The sequence below is a fragment of the Chrysochloris asiatica genome, unplaced genomic scaffold (assembly GCF_000296735.1).
Source record: "Chrysochloris asiatica unplaced genomic scaffold, ChrAsi1.0 scaffold00035, whole genome shotgun sequence".
Classification (NCBI taxonomy): domain Eukaryota; kingdom Metazoa; phylum Chordata; class Mammalia; order Afrosoricida; family Chrysochloridae; genus Chrysochloris; species Chrysochloris asiatica.
Genome location: NW_006408553.1, coordinates 17,206,863 through 17,215,388, shown reverse-complemented (window position 1 = coordinate 17,215,388; position 8,526 = coordinate 17,206,863). Strand labels below are relative to the sequence as shown.

General features: G+C 38.4%; 1 pseudogene; it reads left to right on the top strand.

Moving 5' to 3' along the window:
- The first annotated feature begins 5,798 nt into the window (after positions 1–5,798).
- On the top strand, positions 5,799–7,191 carry LOC102813132 (annotated as a pseudogene).
- Positions 7,192–8,526: the final 1,335 nt, after the last annotated feature.

The following is an 8,526-nucleotide window of genomic DNA, read 5'->3' as shown; positions in this document are numbered from 1 at the left end:
ATTTCATGATCACTCTTCTGAATTCCTTCTCAGGCATTTCCAAAGTCTGCCCTTCTTCCAATGTGAAGTTAAATTTACCTCCAGATGATTTGTCTTGGTCATTGTATCTTTTTTCTGGACATATGATGATATGGTCATCTGTTTCTTGGGCATCTTCAGTAGTTAGCTGTGACCTTAATAATTAGATTAATGTATGTTGATTGTTTATAATGCTTTCTGATTGCCTCCAGGTAGATAAGCTTGCCTTTTGGTCAAGAGATAAGCTTGCCTTTTCACTCCTCTTATTACTCAACTCAGAGTAACTATCACAGGTGTTGGCTGCCTACTTGGCGTATGGCAGCTGGTATTGGTTCTTGCCTGGATGGTGGGATTTTATAGGGTGTGATTGTAGCTTGATTATATGACTGTAATTGCTGTCTCTTCTTGGGTAATGTAGGGAGAGAAAGAGCCCCCTAAAGGTAAAGAGGGGACCAAAAAACAAAACAACAACAGCAAAAAAACAAGTTGGATACTGTAGTCTATAATTACAGAAAAGAGAGAAGAGAAAAAAAAGAATTATTTAGCAAAATATGAGTATGACTTTAATGTCCCTCTGTCAACTTCTTGCCTTCAAGGCCACCTGAGAAGTTTCAAGATGCCACTGTTGATCATTATTACATAACTCAGGATTTAATTTTTGGCCTGTTTCCTTTTTCAACCTTTCTTTCTCCTGCTCCACAGTCCCTATTCAGGCATTTTCCTTAGTGATTAACAGCTCAGGGCCGGCTGTGGCCATTTTGTATTGCTGTTTGGTTTTAAGCAGAATCTTTCCCTTTAAATTCTGAGCAGATATGTTCACATGCATAGTAGAACCCTCTGGGACTGTGGGGGGAGGGAGAATTCCACTCACTCAGGTACCCTCTCACCAGAATGGAGGTGCACAGACAGCAAGAGTCCAATGAACAAAGAAAAGAAAAGAAAGAGAGAGAGAGAATGCCCACACTTTTATCTTCAAGGATGTGTCATGTGTCAGCCTTAACTCTGATTCTTCCCTGGCTCCATCCTGCACAAGATGGCCGCTTCAGGAGCCACTGAATCTGGCCAATTAGGAAGCTCCAGATTTCCTGCTTCTGCTACAAATTCAACTGACTGTAAGCTGTCAAACTTTCTAAATATTCCATTATATGTAGCTCTGAGTTCTGGGACCATCCCCTGAACCTGCTTCATCTGGTATTCTGTATTATTGTTGAAGGAGGTCTTCACTATACTTCTCCCTGACCCAATAAGCTCTCAAACCATTAGTTTTTCAGAATTCTATCATGCATTCTCCAACATCATTTCTATCACCAAGACCATGTCTTCCAATTACTGAGCCTTTCTCTGTTTCTAACCTTTGCATTCCAATCACCAATGATTATCAATACATTTTGATTGCATGTTTGATCAATTACAGACTGATGATGTTTGTAGAATTCTTCAATTTCACCCTCAATGGCTTCAGTGATTGGTGTGCAAATTTGAATAATAGTGGTATTAATTGGTTGTCTATGTAGACATATAGATATTATTCTATTACAGACAGTGTTGTACTTCATGAAAGATCTTGATATCTTCTTTCTGATGATGAATGCAGCACCATTTCTCTTCAATATGTCATTTCTGGTATAGTAAACCATGTGATTTCCAGATTCAAATGACCAATACCAGTTCATCTCAGTTTGCTAATACCTAAGATATCAATGCTTATGTGTTCCATTTCATTTTTTACAATTTCCAATTTTAATAGATTCCTACTTTGTACATTCCATGTTTTGGTTATTAATGGATATTTACAGCTGTTTCTCTTCATTTTGAGTTGTGTGCCATCAGCAAATGAAGGTCCTGAGGGCTTTGCTCCCTTTGCATCATTACAGTCAACTCTACTTTGAAGAGGATCTCTTCCCTTAGTCACATTTGGAGTGCCTACCAACCTGAGGGACTAATTTTCCAGCATTATATCTGACAGTGTTTCACTGATATTCATAAGGTTTTCAATGACTAAAAATTTGAAAGTAGTTTGTCTCTCCTTCCTAGTCTTTCTTTGTCTGGAAGCTCATCTGAAATCTGTCTACCATGGGTTACACTGCCAGTATTTAAAATACCCATTGCATAGTTTCCATGATGTTAAAATCTACATTCCTGTAGCTTGTAATCAAAGTCATTCCTTTAAAAAAAAAAGTTGTATTTCCTAGTATAGAATACAGTCAAATGAAAATAAGGGTTTGGTAGTTGCAAATATAAAGTGTACACAGGTCTATGGAAAGTAAATGATTTTACATATTTCTTTCCAGGTGTGAAGATTATAAGCTGGTTTTTTGTTTGATTATTTCTTTCTTTCTGTGTTAATATGGCCATAGAGCCCATCTATTTTAATGTACAATGTGGAGGTGAAATACATGTCAATTAGCAATAATGTATATTATTATTAAATATAAACCCTCAAAGTTCAAAGGGACATTGAAACATATCACATCCTAGAGACAATCTGTTTGAAAACCTTCTAGTTACACAAAGGAAACTTAAGGCATAAAGACATAGAAAGATAATGACTTCTCAAACCTTCATTTTTCTTTCCATACTATTGAGGTTCTATGGTTATTATAAATACCTCTTCCAACCCCCCACCGCCCACCCCCCATGTATATAAGGTATTGAGACCTAGCAACAAATAGATAGAGACAACAATAATAATATTGTTAGTTGAAGATAATAATTTCAGATATGCTGAATGGTCAGAGTAGTTACCCTGATTTCCACAATTGCATTATACTTTTCTACCCAGCCAGGAGGACTTTGCATTTTAAGGGCAGACTTTATATTTGTAAACTTATCACATGATGGAGAACAGACTAATATGTATCTTTTCTTCTGGTCAGCAAATATGAAGAAGCTAAGTTGTGCATGGTCAAATTCTTTTTCTAAATATACTTATAAGTCAACTTTTCTCTTTGAAAATTAGAGTGAGGGACTCCTCATACTTTTCTTATGAGGATTAGAGTACATTCCCTCCTTCAGTAAGAACTATTTACCCTTACAGTAACCCAATATCCAGGTATTATCCTAAGTAATACAGAAACTTCCATAATATCCCACTATTCAATGCAATTGATAAAAACATCCTCTGCATTTTTTCTCTCATATTCCCATTTCCTTATAGCTATGATAACAACTTAAACACTTGATCTATATTTAAGTAGTGTGTCCTACCATTCACAAATAAGTTATTCTGTTGTACCTCTGCAGCTTTTCCTCCTTAATGAGACACCTTTGGGAGATACATTTGCAGAAGAAGCACTTGATAAATAAACACTATCATTTCATATGCAGAAGTGACAAATTAGATGGGGAATAAGCTCTACTATCAAGTTTCTCTTTTGACTATATATTTAGCTCAGCAATGCATATATTAAGCATATCCTTTCTTCGAGGAACTAACCCTGGTAGTACAGTGGGTTAAGCCTTGGCCTGGTAACCACAATGTTGTTGTTAAGTGCCGTCGAGTCGGTTTCAACCCATAGCGACCCTGATAGGGTTTCCGAGGCTGTAAATCTTTACGGGAGCAGATCGCCTCATCTTTCTCCCGCGGAGCAGCTGGTAGTTTCGAACTGCTGACCTTCCGGTTCGCAGCACGATTAGTAACCACTACGCTACCAGAACAATATTGGTTATTAAAACCTACCAATCACTCTTTGAGAGAAAGATGAGTCTGTCTGCTCCCATAAGGGTTTACAGTCTAGGAAACCCTAAAGATCAGTTCAGTTCTATCTGTCAAGTCAAAATCAACTTGATGGGGATGTGGTACTTCTCTGTTTCCTGTTTCCCATACAAAAGATTTTTGGTTTGTGGATGCACATTACTTGAGTTCATCAATATTTATTACTTGACTGATTACCTAGTCCTTATGCTTGCTACCTATTGTTACTTGTTAGTTACCGTAAAGTTGATCCCTACTTATGGCAACTCATATGTGTAGAATGGAACTGTTATGTAGGATTTTCAAAAGCAGATCATGGTCTGGGTTATATTTTAATGGATTATATTTCTGTAACACAATTTTGTTTCAATATTTTCTTCTTAGAACAGATATTTGTTGAATATCGACTATAGACCAGATATTTTTGTAGATGTTATGTATACAAAGATGAACATGAATGTCAAAGAGTCTACCTTCTTGAAACTTATATTTCTAAGTGTTCTGAGGTGCTTCGGGGGAGTTTTGAATCACCAACCTTTCAGATAGCATTTGAACAGTTAGCCAATTTTTACACCCAAGAACTCACAAATATTTAAAGAGGACAAGTAAAGAACATAAATGAGCAAAACAATCAGGTGGAATGTATGAGGGAATAATGGAGAGTGGAGAATAATAAAAAGTACAATACCCCATGTAAAGGGGTAGCTGCTGCTCTGTTGTATAGTCTCTCATGAGTTTATCTAATAAATGAGTTGTCTTTCTACTTCCTAATTATTAAAATATGAGCTAGAATAGTTATATTTTGTGTGATATATTTAAAACTAATGTTAAGAATAAAAAAAAATTCTACCACTATACAAAATAAACAAACAAACAAAATTCCAAATTAAAATACTCAGACTATATAAAGTACATATTTAAGCTTCTCTTCTGCATTAATTTACTTGACTCTTGACTCAATTGCTATTCTTTTCACTGGATTGTTATTGTTGTTAAGTACTGTGGAGTCAGTTCCGATTCACAGTGACCTTGCACAACGTTTCTGAGGCTGTAAATCTTTACGGGATCAGAACACCTTTTCTTTCTCCTGTGGAATGGCTGGTAGTTTCAAAGTGTCAACCTTGAGGTTATCAGCCCAATCCGTAACCACTGTGCTACCAGAGCTCCTTACTGGATAGAACACCCCTTACCAATATGTATTCTTTTCTACCTGACACCCATGTTAAAATATGCCTCCAACCCCCCAAAATTGTGAATTGCATTTGCAGAGAATAGCTCAATCTTAAAGTTACAAAATCAGAAAGTCATTTTCAAAAGAAACATTTTATATTGCCACAATGTGAGCCATGAAATGTCAATTTTAAATTTGTTTCCTTTATATTGGGCCAGGCACAAAGAAGAAAGAATTTGGGTTATGTTTGTTAGTGTGATGTAGTAGAACAAACCCTTGAGACAGAGTCAGATAAATATTTCTTCCTAATCTGTCTTATTTCTTAGCAATGTGAACTTATTCAAGTCCCTTAGTTCTGTAGCATTTTCATTTTCTCATCTGAAAAGTAAAGCTACTAATAAAGGATTATTGTAAGGATTAAGTGGGATAGCACATAAGAAAGTACCAGTAAAAACACTGTGTTATTGAAACACTGTGTATTATTATGATTGATGCTTTTAATATTTAAATTAAAATTTAAACTTGCCTTAGAATATCTTTGCTTTATTGAAATTCATTATTCTTTTATCTTATAGAAAGGAATTAACAAAAGTCCATGTAAGGAAGGGAAGAAATCAGTCTCAAAGCTGGGTCCAATTTTAATAGATTATATTGATCTGATACAATATTTTTTTCAATATTTTCTTCTTAGAATAGATATTTGTTAAGTATTGACTACTAGCTAGACATTTTTCTAGATGTTTGGTATACTGAGATGAACAAGAATGACAAAGAGCCTGCCCTCATGAAACTTATATTTCTAATTAGGGAGCTAGATCATAAACACATAAAATATATGCAGCTTTTCTCAGGACGGTAGAGGCCATGTAGCGTCGCTGTTACTCTGAGGAGAACAGTTGGTAGAGGGACTTTAAAATGCAGAGCAATAAAACCTTTAACCTGGAGAAGCAAAACCATACTCCAAGGAAGCATCATCAACATCACCACCAGCAGCAATAACAGCAGTCAATAATCCCCTCCAGTACCTGCAAATGGGCAACAGGCCAGCAGCCAAAATGCATGCTTGATTATGGACTTGAATTTTAGGAAACCAGGAGAGAAGACCTTCACACAGTATAGCCGTCTCTTTGTGGGCAATCTTCCTCCTGACATCACTGAGGAGGAAATGAGGAAACTGTTTGAGAAATATGGGAAGGCAGGAGAGGTTTTCATTCATAAGGATAAGGCCTTTGGCTTCATCCACTCGGAAACACGAATGAACTCTAGCAGAGATTGCCAAAGTGGAGTTGGACAACATGACACTCCGTGGAAAGCAGCTGCGCGTGCGCTTTGCCTGCCATAGTGCATCCTTTACAGTCCGAAATCTTCCTTAGTACGTGCCCAACGAAATGCTGGAGGAGGCCTTTTCTGTGTTTGGCCAAGTAGAGAGGGCTGTAGTCATTGTGGATGATTGAGGAAGACCCTCAGGAAAAGGCCTTGTTGAATTCTTAGGAAAGCCAGCCGCTCATAAAGCTCTGCACAAATGCAGTGAAGGCTCTTTCCTGCTAACCACATTTCCAAGGCCTGTGACTGTAGAGCCCATGGACCAGTTAGATGACGAAGAGGGCCATCCAGAGAAGCTGGTTATAAAGAACCTGCCATTTCGTGAGGAGCGAGAGCAGTCACCCAGATTTGCACAACCTGGCTCCTTTGATTATGAATATGCCATGCACTGGAAGGCAGTCATTCAGATGAAGAAGCAGCCACAGGACCAAGTGGACCGCAACATCAAGGAAGCTCGAGAGAAATTGGAGATGGAGATGGAAGCTGCTCACCATGAGAACCATGTCATGCTAATGAGGCAGGATTTGATGAGGTGCCAAGAAGAACTTCGGTGGATGGAATAGCTGCACAACCAAGAGGTGCAAAAACGAAAGCAACTGGAGCTCAAGCAGGAGGAGGAGCACAGGAAGAGATGCGGCGGCAACAGGAAGAAATGATGGGGTGATAGCAGGAAGGATTCAAGGGAACCTTTCCGGATGGGAGCGAGCAGGAGCTACGGATGGGCCAGATGGCTATAGGAAGTGCTATGGACATAAACAACAGAGGTGCCATGCCACCTGCCCCTGTGCCTGCTGGTACTCCAGTTCCTCCAGGACCTGCCACTATGATGCCAGATGGAACTTTAGGACTGACCCCACCAACAACTGAGCGTTTTGAACAAGCTGCTACAATGTAAGGAATTAGGGCGGTTGGTGGAACTCCTCCTGCATTCAATCGTGCAGCTCTTGGAGTTGAATTTGCTCCAAACAAGCGTCGTCGATACTAATAAATTTGCTGTTTATTTTCCCAAAACCTGTACTAATCAGAATTCTACTCTGGAAGAGTGTTAGAGATTCCTCCCAATTAGGTCTTCCCCTCAATTAGGTCTTCCCTGCCTGTACTACCCTAGAAGTATACTGGAGGCAGAGGAAAAGGGAGAGGTAGTATTTAACAAATCAATTCTGTGTGTGGTATATTATTTAACATTTCAATTCCATATGGTACATTCCTGAAGTCTCAGATATGACTATTAAGGGCATGGAGAGAACCATGGCAAAATGGATCCAGTTAGAGCCCCATTAATCTTGATCATTCTGTTCTTTGTCCCTTCCTGTTTTATTTGCTTTCTCATCTTTACATCTCCCAACCCCAGAGACATTGCCACATATACTACAAAAACCAAACAGGCCCCAATGACCTTAGCCCCATTGCTCCACTCACTCCCAGGTCATAATTCAAGCAAATGTCCACAAAGGTCACAGATAACATACATATGGTTCTGGTATACCCAATATATTACCTCTTCATATTCTAAAGGAGACATTTTCTCTTATAGATTTTCTTTTTTTTTCTTGCTTAACATTTTTTAAATTTGAAAATGTATTTAAAAGTCCAACAATTTTTAATATAAATTATGACTCTCAAACCCATTCCCATAGCCTAAAAATCATTGAAGTGGTGGTAGCGTACACATTAGAGAAGGTAGCTAAAGGCCAGAGAGCACCAAAACAAGGAGAAGATTGTGTCCAAAAACCAGGTTATTAGAATGTGGCTGACGATCAGCAGGACCAGAGAATCCAGAAGGCCTGCCCTGTCCTCTTAACCCTTCAGGTCTAATATAATATAGTATAATATAGTATGTAAGGTAACAAGATGGGCTACTTTCAGAGCAATTATCTTGGCTGGAACTGAGAGTAAACTGAAAATGTATCTCTATGGCCAATTCTAGACTGAAAAATTACAGGAAATACACTGAAATTAGCTAAAATTCAAAGCTAAATCACTGCAGGTGGGGGCACGCAAACTCAATAGATGGACTCAACAGAGTGGATCCTAGTTTCCACGTTCCCAACCCCCACTACAAATAGAACATTTCCTAATATTGAGCTAACCATACTCACTTTCTTGTCTCAGTAAATAGGAGCTCATTTGTTTTGTTCTTCCTTCCCAATCATCCTACAAAGAAGGAGTCAGAACAAAAAACACCTGAAAAAACTGAAAGAAGACTCTGCTTCTACATTGCTTTCCCACCTAAGTATACTCTTAAACCAGGTGGGGAATGGGAGGTGGTCTTCAAACAAAACTCCCTGAGTTTTATCCATGTCTGGTTCTAGACTAGGGC